A 22,873-nucleotide genomic window follows, 5' to 3' on the forward strand; every position below is an offset into this window, starting at 1 on the left:
ACACTTCAACGAATCCCTCCTAAAGCACACTTTCCTCACATGTTGGAAGCGTTTATGACACAGGAAGAAAGTGCGGATGACCACTGCTCCTGAACATCCAATATGTGTTTGGGTTGCCTAAGCGTCATAGCCTGCACTTTACTTACAGTACTTAATGTGCCCATAGTGCCTCCGTGTTCTATCTTCATTCATCAGAGGAGGAGACACTGTTTTAATTGAAAACTCACTTTAAGTAGGATCCCTGCAAAGATACCTTTAGAATACCTGTCAGAGTCCTGTAGGAGACACTTTATGATTGCTACACAGACTGGTCCTACAGTTTCCAACTTAGCACAGACTCATTCCTGTTGTGAAAATGTACAGTAGCACAGTTCCCTCGTACATTTGAAGTGCTTTTTTTTAATAAAATATATTTATACATTTATATGTTTATTTATATATATATATATTTTTCCGATTTATTTATTTTCAGAAAAACAGTATTCATTATTTTTTCACAACACCCAGTGCTCCATGCAAGCCGTGCCCTCTATAATACCCACCACCTCGTACCCCAACCTCCCACCCCCCCGCCACTTCAAACCCCTCAGACTGTTTTTCAGAGTCGATTTGAAGTGTTTTGAGACGAGTTAGACACAGAGGAACATCACAGGTGTTGACCTTCCAGTATGTGTTATAGAGGCCTAGGTTCCATACCCTGTCCTTCACTCGCAGGGTGCAACGTTCCCTCTGTGCGTCCTTGTTCTATCCTCATTCCTCCACTGGAAAGACACTGTAAGAAGTGAGTTTCCGCCTGAAGGAGTTTCCCTTAAACAGAACTTGCTAGAGTTCAACGGATAGAAGTCTGATACTAGAGCCCTATGTGCGCCTATTTCAGTTACCACATGTCAGTCCCAAGATCTTCCTTCTTTGACAGACACAACACTGCAACGAATCCCTCCTAAAGCACACTTCCTTCACAATGTTTGAAGCGTATTAGACACAGAAAGAGAGTGCAGATGACCACTGGTCCTGAACATTCAATATGTGTTTGGGATGCCTAAGCGCCATAGCCTGCACTTTACTCACAGTACCTAATGTGCCCATAGTCCATCCGTGTTCTGTCTTCATTCCTCAAAGCAGGAGACACTGTTTTGAATGAGAACTCACTTTAAGTAGTATCCCTGCAAAGATACCTTCCCTAGAATCACCAGTCAGGGTCCTTTAGGAGACACTTTATGATTGCTACACAGACAGGTCCTACAGTTTCCAACTTAGCACAGACTCATTCCTGTCGTAGGAACGTACAGTAACACCATACCCTCGTACATGTGAAGTGTTTTGAGACGAGTTAGACACAGTGGAACATCACAGGTGTTGACATTCTAGTATGTGTCATAGAGGCCTAAGTGCCATACCCTGTCCTTCACTCGCAGGAGCCACGTTCCCTCTGTGCGTCCTAGTTCTATCTTCTTTCCTTCACTGGAAAGACACTGTGAGAAGTGAGATTATGCCTGAAGGAGTTTCCCTTAAACAGAACTTGCTATAATCCAACAGATAGAAGTCTGATACTAGAGCCCTATGTGTGCCTATTGCAATTACAACATAGTCAGTACCAAGAGCTTCCTCCTTTGACAGACACAACACTGCAATGAATCCCTCTTAAAGCACACTTCCCTCACAATGTTGGAAGCGTTTTTGACACAACAAGAGAGTGCGGATGACCACTGGTCCAGAACATCCAATATGTGTTTGGGATGCCTATGCGCCATAGCCTGCAATTTACTCACAGTACCTACTGTGCCCATAGTCCGTCCGTGTTATATCTTCATTCCTGAAGGAAGGAGACCAGGTATTGAATAAGAATGCACTGTATGTAGGATCCCTGAAAAGATAATTCCCTAGAATCACCTGTCAGGGTCCTGTATGAGACACTTTATGATTGCCACACAGACTGGTCCTCCTGTTTCCAACTTATCACAGACTCATTCCTGTCGTGAGAACGTACAGTAGCACAGTTCTCTCGTATATTTGAAGTGTTTTGAGACAAATTAGAAACAGTGGAACATCACAGGTGTTGACCTTCCAGTAAGTGTCATAGAGGCCTAAGTGCCATACCCTGTCCTTCACTCGCAGGATGCAATGTCCCCTATGTGCCTCCTTGTTCTATCTTCTTTCCTCCAATGTAAAGACAATGTGAGAAGTGAGATTATGCCTGAAGGAGTTTCCCTAAAACAGAACTTGCTATAGTCCAACAAATAGACCTCTGATACTAGCTCCGTATGTGCACCTATAGCAGTTTCCACAGAGTCTGTCCCAAGAGTTTACGTCTTTGACAGACGCAACACTGCAACGAATCCCTCCTAAAGCACACTTCCCTCACAATGTTGGAAGCGTTTTTACAAGGAAAGAGAGTGTGGATGACCACTGGTCCTGTTCATCCAATATGTGTTTGGGATGCCTAAGCGCCATAGCTTGCACTTTACTCACAGTACCTAAAGTGCCCTTAGGCGTCCATGTTCTATCTTCATTCCTCAAAGGAGGAGACACTGTTTTGAATGAGAACACTTTAAGTAGGATCCCTGCAAAGGTATCTTCCCTAGAATCACCTGTCAGGGTACTGTGGAGACACAGGATGATTGCTACACTGACAGTTCCTACAGTTTCCAACGTAGCACAGACTCATTCCTGTCGTGAGAACGTACAGTAGCACAGTTCGCTCATACATTTGAAGTGTTTTGAGACGAGTTAGACAGAGTGGAACATCACAGGTGTTTACGTTCCAGTATGTGTCATAGAGTGCTAAGTGCCTTACCCTGTCCTTCAATATCAGGTCACAACATTCCCTCTGACCTTCCTTGTTCTATCTTCTTTCCTCCACTGGAAAGACACTGTGAGAACTGAGAATCTGCCTGAAGGAGTTTCCCTTATACAGAACTTGCTATAGTCCAACGGATAGACGTCTGATACTAGAGCCCTATGTGCGCCTACTGCAGTTACCAAAGAGTCAGTACCTGGAGCCTACTTCTTTGAAGACGCAACACTTCAACGAATCCCTCCTAAAGCACACTTTCCTCACATGTTGGAAGCGTTTATGACACAGGAAGAAAGTGCGGATGACCACTGCTCCTGAACATCCAATATGTGTTTGGGTTGCCTAAGCGTCATAGCCTGCACTTTACTTACAGTACTTAATGTGCCCATAGTGCCTCCGTGTTCTATCTTCATTCATCAGAGGAGGAGACACTGTTTTAATTGAAAACTCACTTTAAGTAGGATCCCTGCAAAGATACCTTTAGAATACCTGTCAGAGTCCTGTAGGAGACACTTTATGATTGCTACACAGACTGGTCCTACAGTTTCCAACTTAGCACAGACTCATTCCTGTTGTGAAAATGTACAGTAGCACAGTTCCCTCGTACATTTGAAGTGCTTTTTTTTAATAAAATATATTTATACATTTATATGTTTATTTATATATATATATATTTTTCCGATTTATTTATTTTCAGAAAAACAGTATTCATTATTTTTTCACAACACCCAGTGCTCCATGCAAGCCGTGCCCTCTATAATACCCACCACCTCGTACCCCAACCTCCCACCCCCCCGCCACTTCAAACCCCTCAGACTGTTTTTCAGAGTCGATTTGAAGTGTTTTGAGACGAGTTAGACACAGAGGAACATCACAGGTGTTGACCTTCCAGTATGTGTTATAGAGGCCTAGGTTCCATACCCTGTCCTTCACTCGCAGGGTGCAACGTTCCCTCTGTGCGTCCTTGTTCTATCCTCATTCCTCCACTGGAAAGACACTGTAAGAAGTGAGTTTCCGCCTGAAGGAGTTTCCCTTAAACAGAACTTGCTAGAGTTCAACGGATAGAAGTCTGTTACTAGAGCCCTATGTGCGCCTATTTCAGTTACCACATGTCAGTCCCAAGATCTTCCTTCTTTGACAGACACAACACTGCAACGAATCCCTCCTAAAGCACACTTCCTTCACAATGTTTGAAGCGTATTAGACACAGAAAGAGAGTGCAGATGACAACTGGTCCTGAACATTCAATATGTGTTTGGGATGCCTAAGCGCCATAGCCTGCACTTTACTCACAGTACCTAATGTGCCCATAGTCCATCCGTGTTCTGTCTTCATTCCTCAAAGCAGGAGACACTGTTTTGAATGAGAACTCACTTTAAGTAGTATCCCTGCAAAGATACCTTCCCTAGAATCACCAGTCAGGGTCCTTTAGGAGACACTTTATGATTGCTACACAGACAGGTCCTACAGTTTCCAACTTAGCACAGACTCATTCCTGTCGTAGGAACGTACAGTAACACCATACCCTCGTACATGTGAAGTGTTTTGAGACGAGTTAGACACAGTGGAACATCACAGGTGTTGACATTCTAGTATGTGTCATAGAGGCCTAAGTGCCATACCCTGTCCTTCACTCGCAGGATGCCACGTTCCCTCTGTGCGTCCTAGTTCTATCTTCTTTCCTTCACTGGAAAGACACTGTGAGAAGTGAGATTATGCCTGAAGGAGTTTCCCTTAAACAGAACTTGCTATAATCCAACAGATAGAAATCTGATACTAGAGCCCTATGTGTGCCTATTGCAATTACAACATAGTCAGTACCAAGAGCTTCCTCCTTTGACAGACACAACACTGCAATGAATCCCTCTTAAAGCACACTTCCCTCACAATGTTGGAAGCGTTTTTGACACAACAAGAGAGTGCGGATGACCACTGGTCCAGAACATCCAATATGTGTTTGGGATGCCTATGCGCCATAGCCTGCAATTTACTCACAGTACCTACTGTGCCCATAGTCCGTCCGTGTTATATCTTCATTCCTGAAGGAAGGAGACCAGGTATTGAATAAGAATGCACTGTATGTAGGATCCCTGAAAAGATAATTCCCTAGAATCACCTGTCAGGGTCCTGTATGAGACACTTTATGATTGCCACACAGACTGGTCCTCCTGTTTCCAACTTATCACAGACTCATTCCTGTCGTGAGAACGTACAGTAGCACAGTTCTCTCGTATATTTGAAGTGTTTTGAGACAAATTAGAAACAGTGGAACATCACAGGTGTTGACCTTCCAGTAAGTGTCATAGAGGCCTAAGTGCCATACCCTGTCCTTCACTCGCAGGATGCAATGTCCCCTATGTGCCTCCTTGTTCTATCTTCTTTCCTCCAATGTAAAGACAATGTGAGAAGTGAGATTATGCCTGAAGGAGTTTCCCTAAAACAGAACTTGCTATAGTCCAACAAATAGACCTCTGATACTAGCTCCGTATGTGCACCTATAGCAGTTTCCACAGAGTCTGTCCCAAGAGTTTACGTCTTTGACAGACGCAACACTGCAACGAATCCCTCCTAAAGCACACTTCCCTCACAATGTTGGAAGCGTTTTTACACGGAAAGAGAGTGTGGATGACCACTGGTCCTGTTCATCCAATATGTGTTTGGGATGCCTAAGCGCCATAGCCTGCACTTTACTCACAGTACCTAAAGTGCCCTTAGGCGTCCATGTTCTATCTTCATTTCTCAAAGGAGGAGACACTGTTTTGAATGAGAACACTTTAAGTAGGATCCCTGCAAAGGTATCTTCCCTAGAATCACCTGTCAGGGTACTGTGGAGACACATGATGATTGCTACACTGACAGTTCCTACAGTTTCCAACGTAGCACAGACTCATTCCTGTCGTGAGAACGTACAGTAGCACAGTTCGCTCATACATTTGAAGTGTTTTGAGACGAGTTAGACAGAGTGGAACATCACAGGTGTTTACGTTCCAGTATGTGTCATAGAGTGCTAAGTGCCTTACCCTGTCCTTCAATATCAGGTCACAACGTTCCCTCTGACCTTCCTTGTTCTATCTTCTTTCCTCCACTGGAAAGACACTGTGAGAACTGAGAATCTGCCTGAAGGAGTTTCCCTTATACAGAACTTGCTATAGTCCAACGGATAGACGTCTGATACTAGAGCCCTATGTGCGCCTACTGCAGTTACCAAAGAGTCAGTACCTGGAGCCTACTTCTTTGAAGACGCAACACTTCAACGAATCCCTCCTAAAGCACACTTTCCTCACATGTTGGAAGCGTTTATGACACAGGAAGAAAGTGCGGATGACCACTGCTCCTGAACATCCAATATGTGTTTGGGTTGCCTAAGCGTCATAGCCTGCACTTTACTTACAGTACTTAATGTGCCCATAGTGCCTCCGTGTTCTATCTTCATTCATCAGAGGAGGAGACACTGTTTTAATTGAAAACTCACTTTAAGTAGGATCCCTGCAAAGATACCTTTAGAATACCTGTCAGAGTCCTGTAGGAGACACTTTATGATTGCTACACAGACTGGTCCTACAGTTTCCAACTTAGCACAGACTCATTCCTGTTGTGAAAATGTACAGTAGCACAGTTCCCTCGTACATTTGAAGTGCTTTTTTTTAATAAAATATATTTATACATTTATATGTTTATTTATATATATATATATTTTTCCGATTTATTTATTTTCAGAAAAACAGTATTCATTATTTTTTCACAACACCCAGTGCTCCATGCAAGCCGTGCCCTCTATAATACCCACCACCTCGTACCCCAACCTCCCACCCCCCCGCCACTTCAAACCCCTCAGACTGTTTTTCAGAGTCGATTTGAAGTGTTTTGAGACGAGTTAGACACAGAGGAACATCACAGGTGTTGACCTTCCAGTATGTGTTATAGAGGCCTAGGTTCCATACCCTGTCCTTCACTCGCAGGGTGCAACGTTCCCTCTGTGCGTCCTTGTTCTATCCTCATTCCTCCACTGGAAAGACACTGTAAGAAGTGAGTTTCCGCCTGAAGGAGTTTCCCTTAAACAGAACTTGCTAGAGTTCAACGGATAGAAGTCTGATACTAGAGCCCTATGTGCGCCTATTTCAGTTACCACATGTCAGTCCCAAGATCTTCCTTCTTTGACAGACACAACACTGCAACGAATCCCTCCTAAAGCACACTTCCTTCACAATGTTTGAAGCGTATTAGACACAGAAAGAGAGTGCAGATGACCACTGGTCCTGAACATTCAATATGTGTTTGGGATGCCTAAGCGCCATAGCCTGCACTTTACTCACAGTACCTAATGTGCCCATAGTCCATCCGTGTTCTGTCTTCATTCCTCAAAGCAGGAGACACTGTTTTGAATGAGAACTCACTTTAAGTAGTATCCCTGCAAAGATACCTTCCCTAGAATCACCAGTCAGGGTCCTTTAGGAGACACTTTATGATTGCTACACAGACAGGTCCTACAGTTTCCAACTTAGCACAGACTCATTCCTGTCGTAGGAACGTACAGTAACACCATACCCTCGTACATGTGAAGTGTTTTGAGACGAGTTAGACACAGTGGAACATCACAGGTGTTGACATTCTAGTATGTGTCATAGAGGCCTAAGTGCCATACCCTGTCCTTCACTCGCAGGAGCCACGTTCCCTCTGTGCGTCCTAGTTCTATCTTCTTTCCTTCACTGGAAAGACACTGTGAGAAGTGAGATTATGCCTGAAGGAGTTTCCCTTAAACAGAACTTGCTATAATCCAACAGATAGAAGTCTGATACTAGAGCCCTATGTGTGCCTATTGCAATTACAACATAGTCAGTACCAAGAGCTTCCTCCTTTGACAGACACAACACTGCAATGAATCCCTCTTAAAGCACACTTCCCTCACAATGTTGGAAGCGTTTTTGACACAACAAGAGAGTGCGGATGACCACTGGTCCAGAACATCCAATATGTGTTTGGGATGCCTATGCGCCATAGCCTGCAATTTACTCACAGTACCTACTGTGCCCATAGTCCGTCCGTGTTATATCTTCATTCCTGAAGGAAGGAGACCAGGTATTGAATAAGAATGCACTGTATGTAGGATCCCTGAAAAGATAATTCCCTAGAATCACCTGTCAGGGTCCTGTATGAGACACTTTATGATTGCCACACAGACTGGTCCTCCTGTTTCCAACTTATCACAGACTCATTCCTGTCGTGAGAACGTACAGTAGCACAGTTCTCTCGTATATTTGAAGTGTTTTGAGACAAATTAGAAACAGTGGAACATCACAGGTGTTGACCTTCCAGTAAGTGTCATAGAGGCCTAAGTGCCATACCCTGTCCTTCACTCGCAGGATGCAATGTCCCCTATGTGCCTCCTTGTTCTATCTTCTTTCCTCCAATGTAAAGACAATGTGAGAAGTGAGATTATGCCTGAAGGAGTTTCCCTAAAACAGAACTTGCTATAGTCCAACAAATAGACCTCTGATACTAGCTCCGTATGTGCACCTATAGCAGTTTCCACAGAGTCTGTCCCAAGAGTTTACGTCTTTGACAGACGCAACACTGCAACGAATCCCTCCTAAAGCACACTTCCCTCACAATGTTGGAAGCGTTTTTACACGGAAAGAGAGTGTGGATGACCACTGGTCCTGTTCATCCAATATGTGTTTGGGATGCCTAAGCGCCATAGCCTGCACTTTACTCACAGTACCTAAAGTGCCCTTAGGCGTCCATGTTCTATCTTCATTCCTCAAAGGAGGAGACACTGTTTTGAATGAGAACACTTTAAGTAGGATCCCTGCAAAGGTATCTTCCCTAGAATCACCTGTCAGGGTACTGTGGAGACACAGGATGATTGCTACACTGACAGTTCCTACAGTTTCCAACGTAGCACAGACTCATTCCTGTCGTGAGAACGTACAGTAGCACAGTTCGCTCATACATTTGAAGTGTTTTGAGACGAGTTAGACAGAGTGGAACATCACAGGTGTTTACGTTCCAGTATGTGTCATAGAGTGCTAAGTGCCTTACCCTGTCCTTCAATATCAGGTCACAACGTTCCCTCTGACCTTCCTTGTTCTATCTTCTTTCCTCCACTGGAAAGACACTGTGAGAACTGAGAATCTGCCTGAAGGAGTTTCCCTTATACAGAACTTGCTATAGTCCAACGGATAGACGTCTGATACTAGAGCCCTATGTGCGCCTACTGCAGTTACCAAAGAGTCAGTACCTGGAGCCTACTTCTTTGAAGACGCAACACTTCAACGAATCCCTCCTAAAGCACACTTTCCTCACATGTTGGAAGCGTTTATGACACAGGAAGAAAGTGCGGATGACCACTGCTCCTGAACATCCAATATGTGTTTGGGTTGCCTAAGCGTCATAGCCTGCACTTTACTTACAGTACTTAATGTGCCCATAGTGCCTCCGTGTTCTATCTTCATTCATCAGAGGAGGAGACACTGTTTTAATTGAAAACTCACTTTAAGTAGGATCCCTGCAAAGATACCTTTAGAATACCTGTCAGAGTCCTGTAGGAGACACTTTATGATTGCTACACAGACTGGTCCTACAGTTTCCAACTTAGCACAGACTCATTCCTGTTGTGAAAATGTACAGTAGCACAGTTCCCTCGTACATTTGAAGTGCTTTTTTTTAATAAAATATATTTATACATTTATATGTTTATTTATATATATATATATTTTTCCGATTTATTTATTTTCAGAAAAACAGTATTCATTATTTTTTCACAACACCCAGTGCTCCATGCAAGCCGTGCCCTCTATAATACCCACCACCTCGTACCCCAACCTCCCACCCCCCCGCCACTTCAAACCCCTCAGACTGTTTTTCAGAGTCGATTTGAAGTGTTTTGAGACGAGTTAGACACAGAGGAACATCACAGGTGTTGACCTTCCAGTATGTGTTATAGAGGCCTAGGTTCCATACCCTGTCCTTCACTCGCAGGGTGCAACGTTCCCTCTGTGCGTCCTTGTTCTATCCTCATTCCTCCACTGGAAAGACACTGTAAGAAGTGAGTTTCCGCCTGAAGGAGTTTCCCTTAAACAGAACTTGCTAGAGTTCAACGGATAGAAGTCTGTTACTAGAGCCCTATGTGCGCCTATTTCAGTTACCACATGTCAGTCCCAAGATCTTCCTTCTTTGACAGACACAACACTGCAACGAATCCCTCCTAAAGCACACTTCCTTCACAATGTTTGAAGCGTATTAGACACAGAAAGAGAGTGCAGATGACAACTGGTCCTGAACATTCAATATGTGTTTGGGATGCCTAAGCGCCATAGCCTGCACTTTACTCACAGTACCTAATGTGCCCATAGTCCATCCGTGTTCTGTCTTCATTCCTCAAAGCAGGAGACACTGTTTTGAATGAGAACTCACTTTAAGTAGTATCCCTGCAAAGATACCTTCCCTAGAATCACCAGTCAGGGTCCTTTAGGAGACACTTTATGATTGCTACACAGACAGGTCCTACAGTTTCCAACTTAGCACAGACTCATTCCTGTCGTAGGAACGTACAGTAACACCATACCCTCGTACATGTGAAGTGTTTTGAGACGAGTTAGACACAGTGGAACATCACAGGTGTTGACATTCTAGTATGTGTCATAGAGGCCTAAGTGCCATACCCTGTCCTTCACTCGCAGGAGCCACGTTCCCTCTGTGCGTCCTAGTTCTATCTTCTTTCCTTCACTGGAAAGACACTGTGAGAAGTGAGATTATGCCTGAAGGAGTTTCCCTTAAACAGAACTTGCTATAATCCAACAGATAGAAGTCTGATACTAGAGCCCTATGTGTGCCTATTGCAATTACAACATAGTCAGTACCAAGAGCTTCCTCCTTTGACAGACACAACACTGCAATGAATCCCTCTTAAAGCACACTTCCCTCACAATGTTGGAAGCGTTTTTGACACAACAAGAGAGTGCGGATGACCACTGGTCCAGAACATCCAATATGTGTTTGGGATGCCTATGCGCCATAGCCTGCAATTTACTCACAGTACCTACTGTGCCCATAGTCCGTCCGTGTTATATCTTCATTCCTGAAGGAAGGAGACCAGGTATTGAATAAGAATGCACTGTATGTAGGATCCCTGAAAAGATAATTCCCTAGAATCACCTGTCAGGGTCCTGTATGAGACACTTTATGATTGCCACACAGACTGGTCCTCCTGTTTCCAACTTATCACAGACTCATTCCTGTCGTGAGAACGTACAGTAGCACAGTTCTCTCGTATATTTGAAGTGTTTTGAGACAAATTAGAAACAGTGGAACATCACAGGTGTTGACCTTCCAGTAAGTGTCATAGAGGCCTAAGTGCCATACCCTGTCCTTCACTCGCAGGATGCAATGTCCCCTATGTGCCTCCTTGTTCTATCTTCTTTCCTCCAATGTAAAGACAATGTGAGAAGTGAGATTATGCCTGAAGGAGTTTCCCTAAAACAGAACTTGCTATAGTCCAACAAATAGACCTCTGATACTAGCTCCGTATGTGCACCTATAGCAGTTTCCACAGAGTCTGTCCCAAGAGTTTACGTCTTTGACAGACGCAACACTGCAACGAATCCCTCCTAAAGCACACTTCCCTCACAATGTTGGAAGCGTTTTTACACGGAAAGAGAGTGTGGATGACCACTGGTCCTGTTCATCCAATATGTGTTTGGGATGCCTAAGCGCCATAGCCTGCACTTTACTCACAGTACCTAAAGTGCCCTTAGGCGTCCATGTTCTATCTTCATTCCTCAAAGGAGGAGACACTGTTTTGAATGAGAACACTTTAAGTAGGATCCCTGCAAAGGTATCTTCCCTAGAATCACCTGTCAGGGTACTGTGGAGACACATGATGATTGCTACACTGACAGTTCCTACAGTTTCCAACGTAGCACAGACTCATTCCCGTCGTGAGAACGTACAGTAGCACAGTTCGCTCATACATTTGAAGTGTTTTGAGACGAGTTAGACAGAGTGGAACATCACAGGTGTTTACGTTCCAGTATGTGTCATAGAGTGCTAAGTGCCTTACCCTGTCCTTCAATATCAGGTCACAACGTTCCCTCTGACCTTCCTTGTTCTATCTTCTTTCCTCCACTGGAAAGACACTGTGAGAACTGAGAATCTGCCTGAAGGAGTTTCCCTTATACAGAACTTGCTATAGTCCAACGGATAGACGTCTGATACTAGAGCCCTATGTGCGCCTACTGCAGTTACCAAAGAGTCAGTACCTGGAGCCTACTTCTTTGAAGACGCAACACTTCAACGAATCCCTCCTAAAGCACACTTTCCTCACATGTTGGAAGCGTTTATGACACAGGAAGAAAGTGCGGATGACCACTGCTCCTGAACATCCAATATGTGTTTGGGTTGCCTAAGCGTCATAGCCTGCACTTTACTTACAGTACTTAATGTGCCCATAGTGCCTCCGTGTTCTATCTTCATTCATCAGAGGAGGAGACACTGTTTTAATTGAAAACTCACTTTAAGTAGGATCCCTGCAAAGATACCTTTAGAATACCTGTCAGAGTCCTGTAGGAGACACTTTATGATTGCTACACAGACTGGTCCTACAGTTTCCAACTTAGCACAGACTCATTCCTGTTGTGAAAATGTACAGTAGCACAGTTCCCTCGTACATTTGAAGTGCTTTTTTTTAATAAAATATATTTATACATTTATATGTTTATTTATATATATATATTTTTCCGATTTATTTATTTTCAGAAAAACAGTATTCATTATTTTTTCACAACACCCAGTGCTCCATGCAAGCCGTGCCCTCTATAATACCCACCACCTCGTACCCCAACCTCCCACCCCCCCGCCACTTCAAACCCCTCAGACTGTTTTTCAGAGTCGATTTGAAGTGTTTTGAGACGAGTTAGACACAGAGGAACATCACAGGTGTTGACCTTCCAGTATGTGTTATAGAGGCCTAGGTTCCATACCCTGTCCTTCACTCGCAGGGTGCAACGTTCCCTCTGTGCGTCCTTGTTCTATCCTCATTCCTCCACTGGAAAGACACTGTAAGAAGTGAGTTTCCGCCTGAAGGAGTTTCCCTTAAACAGAACTTGCTAGAGTTCAACGGATAGAAGTCTGTTACTAGAGCCCTATGTGCGCCTATTTCAGTTACCACATGTCAGTCCCAAGATCTTCCTTCTTTGACAGACACAACACTGCAACGAATCCCTCCTAAAGCACACTTCCTTCACAATGTTGGAAGCGTTTTTGACACAACAAGAGAGTGCGGATGACCACTGGTCCAGAACATCCAATATGTGTTTGGGATGCCTATGCGCCATAGCCTGCAATTTACTCACAGTACCTACTGTGCCCATAGTCCGTCCGTGTTATATCTTCATTCCTGAAGGAAGGAGACCAGGTATTGAATAAGAATGCACTGTATGTAGGATCCCTGAAAAGATAATTCCCTAGAATCACCTGTCAGGGTCCTGTATGAGACACTTTATGATTGCCACACAGACTGGTCCTCCTGTTTCCAACTTATCACAGACTCATTCCTGTCGTGAGAACGTACAGTAGCACAGTTCTCTCGTATATTTGAAGTGTTTTGAGACAAATTAGAAACAGTGGAACATCACAGGTGTTGACCTTCCAGTAAGTGTCATAGAGGCCTAAGTGCCATACCCTGTCCTTCACTCGCAGGATGCAATGTCCCCTATGTGCCTCCTTGTTCTATCTTCTTTCCTCCAATGTAAAGACAATGTGAGAAGTGAGATTATGCCTGAAGGAGTTTCCCTAAAACAGAACTTGCTATAGTCCAACAAATAGACCTCTGATACTAGCTCCGTATGTGCACCTATAGCAGTTTCCACAGAGTCTGTCCCAAGAGTTTACGTCTTTGACAGACGCAACACTGCAACGAATCCCTCCTAAAGCACACTTCCCTCACAATGTTGGAAGCGTTTTTACACGGAAAGAGAGTGTGGATGACCACTGGTCCTGTTCATCCAATATGTGTTTGGGATGCCTAAGCGCCATAGCCTGCACTTTACTCACAGTACCTAAAGTGCCCTTAGGCGTCCATGTTCTATCTTCATTCCTCAAAGGAGGAGACACTGTTTTGAATGAGAACACTTTAAGTAGGATCCCTGCAAAGGTATCTTCCCTAGAATCACCTGTCAGGGTACTGTGGAGACACAGGATGATTGCTACACTGACAGTTCCTACAGTTTCCAACGTAGCACAGACTCATTCCTGTCGTGAGAACGTACAGTAGCACAGTTCGCTCATACATTTGAAGTGTTTTGAGACGAGTTAGACAGAGTGGAACATCACAGGTGTTTACGTTCCAGTATGTGTCATAGAGTGCTAAGTGCCTTACCCTGTCCTTCAATATCAGGTCACAACGTTCCCTCTGACCTTCCTTGTTCTATCTTCTTTCCTCCACTGGAAAGACACTGTGAGAACTGAGAATCTGCCTGAAGGAGTTTCCCTTATACAGAACTTGCTATAGTCCAACGGATAGACGTCTGATACTAGAGCCCTATGTGCGCCTACTGCAGTTACCAAAGAGTCAGTACCTGGAGCCTACTTCTTTGAAGACGCAACACTTCAACGAATCCCTCCTAAAGCACACTTTCCTCACATGTTGGAAGCGTTTATGACACAGGAAGAAAGTGCGGATGACCACTGCTCCTGAACATCCAATATGTGTTTGGGTTGCCTAAGCGTCATAGCCTGCACTTTACTTACAGTACTTAATGTGCCCATAGTGCCTCCGTGTTCTATCTTCATTCATCAGAGGAGGAGACACTGTTTTAATTGAAAACTCACTTTAAGTAGGATCCCTGCAAAGATACCTTTAGAATACCTGTCAGAGTCCTGTAGGAGACACTTTATGATTGCTACACAGACTGGTCCTACAGTTTCCAACTTAGCACAGACTCATTCCTGTTGTGAAAATGTACAGTAGCACAGTTCCCTCGTACATTTGAAGTGCTTTTTTTTAATAAAATATATTTATACATTTATATGTTTATTTATATATATATATATTTTTCCGATTTATTTATTTTCAGAAAAACAGTATTCATTATTTTTTCACAACACCCAGTGCTCCATGCAAGCCGTGCCCTCTATAATACCCACCACCTCGTACCCCAACCTCCCACCCCCCCGCCACTTCAAACCCCTCAGACTGTTTTTCAGAGTCGATTTGAAGTGTTTTGAGACGAGTTAGACACAGAGGAACATCACAGGTGTTGACCTTCCAGTATGTGTTATAGAGGCCTAGGTTCCATACCCTGTCCTTCACTCGCAGGGTGCAACGTTCCCTCTGTGCGTCCTTGTTCTATCCTCATTCCTCCACTGGAAAGACACTGTAAGAAGTGAGTTTCCGCCTGAAGGAGTTTCCCTTAAACAGAACTTGCTAGAGTTCAACGGATAGAAGTCTGTTACTAGAGCCCTATGTGCGCCTATTTCAGTTACCACATGTCAGTCCCAAGATCTTCCTTCTTTGACAGACACAACACTGCAACGAATCCCTCCTAAAGCACACTTCCTTCACAATGTTTGAAGCGTATTAGACACAGAAAGAGAGTGCAGATGACAACTGGTCCTGAACATTCAATATGTGTTTGGGATGCCTAAGCGCCATAGCCTGCACTTTACTCACAGTACCTAATGTGCCCATAGTCCATCCGTGTTCTGTCTTCATTCCTCAAAGCAGGAGACACTGTTTTGAATGAGAACTCACTTTAAGTAGTATCCCTGCAAAGATACCTTCCCTAGAATCACCAGTCAGGGTCCTTTAGGAGACACTTTATGATTGCTACACAGACAGGTCCTACAGTTTCCAACTTAGCACAGACTCATTCCTGTCGTAGGAACGTACAGTAACACCATACCCTCGTACATGTGAAGTGTTTTGAGACGAGTTAGACACAGTGGAACATCACAGGTGTTGACATTCTAGTATGTGTCATAGAGGCCTAAGTGCCATACCCTGTCCTTCACTCGCAGGAGCCACGTTCCCTCTGTGCGTCCTAGTTCTATCTTCTTTCCTTCACTGGAAAGACACTGTGAGAAGTGAGATTATGCCTGAAGGAGTTTCCCTTAAACAGAACTTGCTATAATCCAACAGATAGAAGTCTGATACTAGAGCCCTATGTGTGCCTATTGCAATTACAACATAGTCAGTACCAAGAGCTTCCTCCTTTGACAGACACAACACTGCAATGAATCCCTCTTAAAGCACACTTCCCTCACAATGTTGGAAGCGTTTTTGACACAACAAGAGAGTGCGGATGACCACTGGTCCAGAACATCCAATATGTGTTTGGGATGCCTATGCGCCATAGCCTGCAATTTACTCACAGTACCTACTGTGCCCATAGTCCGTCCGTGTTATATCTTCATTCCTGAAGGAAGGAGACCAGGTATTGAATAAGAATGCACTGTATGTAGGATCCCTGAAAAGATAATTCCCTAGAATCACCTGTCAGGGTCCTGTATGAGACACTTTATGATTGCCACACAGACTGGTCCTCCTGTTTCCAACTTATCACAGACTCATTCCTGTCGTGAGAACGTACAGTAGCACAGTTCTCTCGTATATTTGAAGTGTTTTGAGACAAATTAGAAACAGTGGAACATCACAGGTGTTGACCTTCCAGTAAGTGTCATAGAGGCCTAAGTGCCATACCCTGTCCTTCACTCGCAGGATGCAATGTCCCCTATGTGCCTCCTTGTTCTATCTTCTTTCCTCCAATGTAAAGACAATGTGAGAAGTGAGATTATGCCTGAAGGAGTTTCCCTAAAACAGAACTTGCTATAGTCCAACAAATAGACCTCTGATACTAGCTCCGTATGTGCACCTATAGCAGTTTCCACAGAGTCTGTCCCAAGAGTTTACGTCTTTGACAGACGCAACACTGCAACGAATCCCTCCTAAAGCACACTTCCCTCACAATGTTGGAAGCGTTTTTACACGGAAAGAGAGTGTGGATGACCACTGGTCCTGTTCATCCAATATGTGTTTGGGATGCCTAAGCGCCATAGCCTGCACTTTACTCACAGTACCTAAAGTGCCCTTAGGCGTCCATGTTCTATCTTCATTCCTCAAAGGAGGAGACACTGTTTTGAATGAGAACACTTTAAGTAGGATCCCTGCAAAGGTATCTTCCCTAGAATCACCTGTCAGGGTACTGTGGAGACACATGATGATTGCTACACTGACAGTTCCTACAGTTTCCAACGTAGCACAGACTCATTCCCGTCGTGAGAACGTACAGTAGCACAGTTCGCTCATACATTTGAAGTGTTTTGAGACGAGTTAGACAGAGTGGAACATCACAGGTGTTTACGTTCCAGTATGTGTCATAGAGTGCTAAGTGCCTTACCCTGTCCTTCAATATCAGGTCACAACGTTCCCTCTGACCTTCCTTGTTCTATCTTCTTTCCTCCACTGGAAAGACACTGTGAGAACTGAGAATCTGCCTGAAGGAGTTTCCCTTATACAGAACTTGCTATAGTCCAACGGATAGACGTCTGATACTAGAGCCCTATGTGCGCCTACTGCAGTTACCAAAGAGTCAGTACCTGGAGCCTACTTCTTTGAAGACGCAACACTTCAACGAATCCCTCCTAAAGCACACTTTCCTCACATGTTGGAAGCGTTTATGACACAGGAAGAAAGTGCGGATGACCACTGCTCCTGAACATCCAATATGTGTTTGGGTTGCCTAAGCGTCATAGCCTGCACTTTACTTACAGTACTTAATGTGCCCATAGTGCCTCCGTGTTCTATCTTCATTCATCAGAGGAGGAGACACTGTTTTAATTGAAAACTCACTTTAAGTAGGATCCCTGCAAAGATACCTTTAGAATACCTGTCAGAGTCCTGTAGGAGACACTTTATGATTGCTACACAGACTGGTCCTACAGTTTCCAACTTAGCACAGACTCATTCCTGTTGTGAAAATGTACAGTAGCACAGTTCCCTCGTACATTTGAAGTGCTTTTTTTTAATAAAATATATTTATACATTTATATGTTTATTTATATATATATATTTTTCCGATTTATTTATTTTCAGAAAAACAGTATTCATTATTTTTTCACAACACCCAGTGCTCCATGCAAGCCGTGCCCTCTATAATACCCACCACCTCGTACCCCAACCTCCCACCCCCCCGCCACTTCAAACCCCTCAGACTGTTTTTCAGAGTCGATTTGAAGTGTTTTGAGACGAGTTAGACACAGAGGAACATCACAGGTGTTGACCTTCCAGTATGTGTTATAGAGGCCTAGGTTCCATACCCTGTCCTTCACTCGCAGGGTGCAACGTTCCCTCTGTGCGTCCTTGTTCTATCCTCATTCCTCCACTGGAAAGACACTGTAAGAAGTGAGTTTCCGCCTGAAGGAGTTTCCCTTAAACAGAACTTGCTAGAGTTCAACGGATAGAAGTCTGTTACTAGAGCCCTATGTGCGCCTATTTCAGTTACCACATGTCAGTCCCAAGATCTTCCTTCTTTGACAGACACAACACTGCAACGAATCCCTCCTAAAGCACACTTCCTTCACAATGTTTGAAGCGTATTAGACACAGAAAGAGAGTGCAGATGACCACTGGTCCTGAACATTCAATATGTGTTTGGGATGCCTAAGCGCCATAGCCTGCACTTTACTCACAGTACCTAATGTGCCCATAGTCCATCCGTGTTCTGTCTTCATTCCTCAAAGCAGGAGACACTGTTTTGAATGAGAACTCACTTTAAGTAGTATCCCTGCAAAGATACCTTCCCTAGAATCACCAGTCAGGGTCCTTTAGGAGACACTTTATGATTGCTACACAGACAGGTCCTACAGTTTCCAACTTAGCACAGACTCATTCCTGTCGTAGGAACGTACAGTAACACCATACCCTCGTACATGTGAAGTGTTTTGAGACGAGTTAGACACAGTGGAACATCACAGGTGTTGACATTCTAGTATGTGTCATAGAGGCCTAAGTGCCATACCCTGTCCTTCACTCGCAGGAGCCACGTTCCCTCTGTGCGTCCTAGTTCTATCTTCTTTCCTTCACTGGAAAGACACTGTGAGAAGTGAGATTATGCCTGAAGGAGTTTCCCTTAAACAGAACTTGCTATAATCCAACAGATAGAAGTCTGATACTAGAGCCCTATGTGTGCCTATTGCAATTACAACATAGTCAGTACCAAGAGCTTCCTCCTTTGACAGACACAACACTGCAATGAATCCCTCTTAAAGCACACTTCCCTCACAATGTTGGAAGCGTTTTTGACACAACAAGAGAGTGCGGATGACCACTGGTCCAGAACATCCAATATGTGTTTGGGATGCCTATGCGCCATAGCCTGCAATTTACTCACAGTACCTACTGTGCCCATAGTCCGTCCGTGTTATATCTTCATTCCTGAAGGAAGGAGACCAGGTATTGAATAAGAATGCACTGTATGTAGGATCCCTGAAAAGATAATTCCCTAGAATCACCTGTCAGGGTCCTGTATGAGACACTTTATGATTGCCACACAGACTGGTCCTCCTGTTTCCAACTTATCACAGACTCATTCCTGTCGTGAGAACGTACAGTAGCACAGTTCTCTCGTATATTTGAAGTGTTTTGAGACAAATTAGAAACAGTGGAACATCACAGGTGTTGACCTTCCAGTAAGTGTCATAGAGGCCTAAGTGCCATACCCTGTCCTTCACTCGCAGGATGCAATGTCCCCTATGTGCCTCCTTGTTCTATCTTCTTTCCTCCAATGTAAAGACAATGTGAGAAGTGAGATTATGCCTGAAGGAGTTTCCCTAAAACAGAACTTGCTATAGTCCAACAAATAGACCTCTGATACTAGCTCCGTATGTGCACCTATAGCAGTTTCCACAGAGTCTGTCCCAAGAGTTTACGTCTTTGACAGACGCAACACTGCAACGAATCCCTCCTAAAGCACACTTCCCTCACAATGTTGGAAGCGTTTTTACACGGAAAGAGAGTGTGGATGACCACTGGTCCTGTTCATCCAATATGTGTTTGGGATGCCTAAGCGCCATAGCCTGCACTTTACTCACAGTACCTAAAGTGCCCTTAGGCGTCCATGTTCTATCTTCATTCCTCAAAGGAGGAGACACTGTTTTGAATGAGAACACTTTAAGTAGGATCCCTGCAAAGGTATCTTCCCTAGAATCACCTGTCAGGGTACTGTGGAGACACATGATGATTGCTACACTGACAGTTCCTACAGTTTCCAACGTAGCACAGACTCATTCCCGTCGTGAGAACGTACAGTAGCACAGTTCGCTCATACATTTGAAGTGTTTTGAGACGAGTTAGACAGAGTGGAACATCACAGGTGTTTACGTTCCAGTATGTGTCATAGAGTGCTAAGTGCCTTACCCTGTCCTTCAATATCAGGTCACAACGTTCCCTCTGACCTTCCTTGTTCTATCTTCTTTCCTCCACTGGAAAGACACTGTGAGAACTGAGAATCTGCCTGAAGGAGTTTCCCTTATACAGAACTTGCTATAGTCCAACGGATAGACGTCTGATACTAGAGCCCTATGTGCGCCTACTGCAGTTACCAAAGAGTCAGTACCTGGAGCCTACTTCTTTGAAGACGCAACACTTCAACGAATCCCTCCTAAAGCACACTTTCCTCACATGTTGGAAGCGTTTATGACACAGGAAGAAAGTGCGGATGACCACTGCTCCTGAACATCCAATATGTGTTTGGGTTGCCTAAGCGTCATAGCCTGCACTTTACTTACAGTACTTAATGTGCCCATAGTGCCTCCGTGTTCTATCTTCATTCATCAGAGGAGGAGACACTGTTTTAATTGAAAACTCACTTTAAGTAGGATCCCTGCAAAGATACCTTTAGAATACCTGTCAGAGTCCTGTAGGAGACACTTTATGATTGCTACACAGACTGGTCCTACAGTTTCCAACTTAGCACAGACTCATTCCTCTCGTGAGAATGTACAGTAGCACAGTTCCCTCATACATTTGAAGTGTTGTGAGATGAATTAGAACCAGTGGAACATCACAGGTGTTGACCTTCCAGTATGTATCATAGAGGCCTAATGACATTCCCTGTTCTTCACACGCAGCATGTAACGTTTCCCCTGTGCATCCTTGATATTTCTTCTATTCTCCACTGGAAAGACAGTTTGAGTAGTGAGATTATGCCTGAAGGAGTTTCCTTTAAACAGAACTTGCTAAGTCCAATGGATAGACGTCTGATACTCGAGCCCTATGCGCGCCTATTGCAGTCAACAGAGAGTCAGTCTCAAGAGCTTCCTTCTTTGACAGACACAACACTGCAACGAATCCCTCGTAAAGCACACTTCCCTCACAATGTTAGAAGTGTTTTTGACAAAGAAACACAGTGTGAATGCCACTAGTCCTGAACATCCAATGTGTTTGGGATGCCTAAACGCCATTACCTGCACTATACTCACAGTACCTATGTGCCCATAGTCCGTCACTGTTCTATCTTCAATCCTCAAAGGAGTAGACACTGTTTTTTTTTTTTAAGATTTTTTATTTATCAGAGAGAGAGAGGGAGAGAGCGAGCACAGGCAGACAGAATGGCAAGCAGAGGCAGAGGGAGAAGCAGACTCCCTGCTGAGCAAGGAGCCCGATGTGGGAATCCATCCCAGGACGCTGGGATCATGACCTGAGCCGAAGGCAGCTGCTTAACAAAACTGATCCACCCAGGCGTCCCAGTAGACACTGCTTTGAATGAGAACTCTCTTTAAGTAGGTCCTGTAAAGATACCTTCCCTAGAATCACCTGTCAGGGTCCTGTAAGAGACACTTTATGACTGCTACACAGACAGATCCTACAGTTTCAAACATAGCACATTCTCATTCCTGTCGTGAGAACGTACAATAGCACAGTTCCCTCGTACATTTGAAGTGTTTTGAGACGCGCTAGGCACAGTGGAACATCACAGGTGTTGATCTTCCAGTATGTGTCGTAGATGCCTAAGGGCCATATCCTGTCCTTGACTCTCAGGGTGCAACGTTCCCAATGTCCTTCCTTGTTCTATATTCTTTCGTCCACTGGAAAGACACTGTGAGAAGTGAGATTCCGCCTGAAGGAGTCCCGTAAACAGAACTTGCTATAGTCCAAGGGATAGACGTCTGATACTAGAGCCCTATGTGCGCCTATTGTAGTTAACACAGAGTCAGGCCAAAGAGCTTCCTTCTTTGACAAATGCAACACTGCAACGAATTCCTCCTAAGGCACACTTCACTCACAAAGTTGGAAGCGTTTTTGGCAGAGAAAGAAAGTGCGGATGACCACTGGTCCTGAACATCCAATATGTGTTTGGGAGGCCTAAGCGCCATAGCCTGCACTTTACTCAGAGGACCTAATGTACCCATACTCCGTCCGTGTTCTCTATTCATTCTTCAATGAAGGAGTCACTGTTTTTTTTCCAATTTATTTATTTTTAGAAGAGCAGTGTCCACCGTGTTCTCCAAAGAGGCTGCAACAACTTGCATTCCCACCAACAGTGGAAGAGGGTTCCCCTTTCTCCACATCCTCTCCAACACATGTTGTTTCCTGTTTTGTTAATTTTGGCCATTCTAACTGGTGTAAGGTGATATCTCAATGTGTTTTTTTAAATAATTATTTATTTATTTATTATCAGAAAACAGTATTCATTATTTTTTCACCACACCCAGTGCTCCATGCAAGCCGTGCCCTCTATAATACCCACCATCTGGTACCCCAACCTCCCACCCCCCGCCACTTCAAACCCCTCAGACTGTTTTTCAGAGTCCATAGTCTCTCATGGTTCACCTCCCCTTCCAATTTACCCAAATTCCCTAGTCCTCTCTAACGCCCCTTGTCCTCCATGCTATTTGATATGCTCCACAAATAAGTGAATCCATATGATAATTGACTCTCTCTGCTTGACTTATTTCACTCAGCATAATCTCTTCCAGTCCCATCCATATTGCTACAAATGTTGGGTATTCATCCTTTCTGATGGGGGGATAATACTCCATAGTGTATATGGACCACATCTTCCTTATCCATTCATCCGTTGAAGG

The sequence above is a fragment of the Neovison vison genome, chromosome 10, assembly GCF_020171115.1.
Source record: "Neovison vison isolate M4711 chromosome 10, ASM_NN_V1, whole genome shotgun sequence".
NCBI classification, from domain to species: domain Eukaryota; kingdom Metazoa; phylum Chordata; class Mammalia; order Carnivora; family Mustelidae; genus Neogale; species Neogale vison.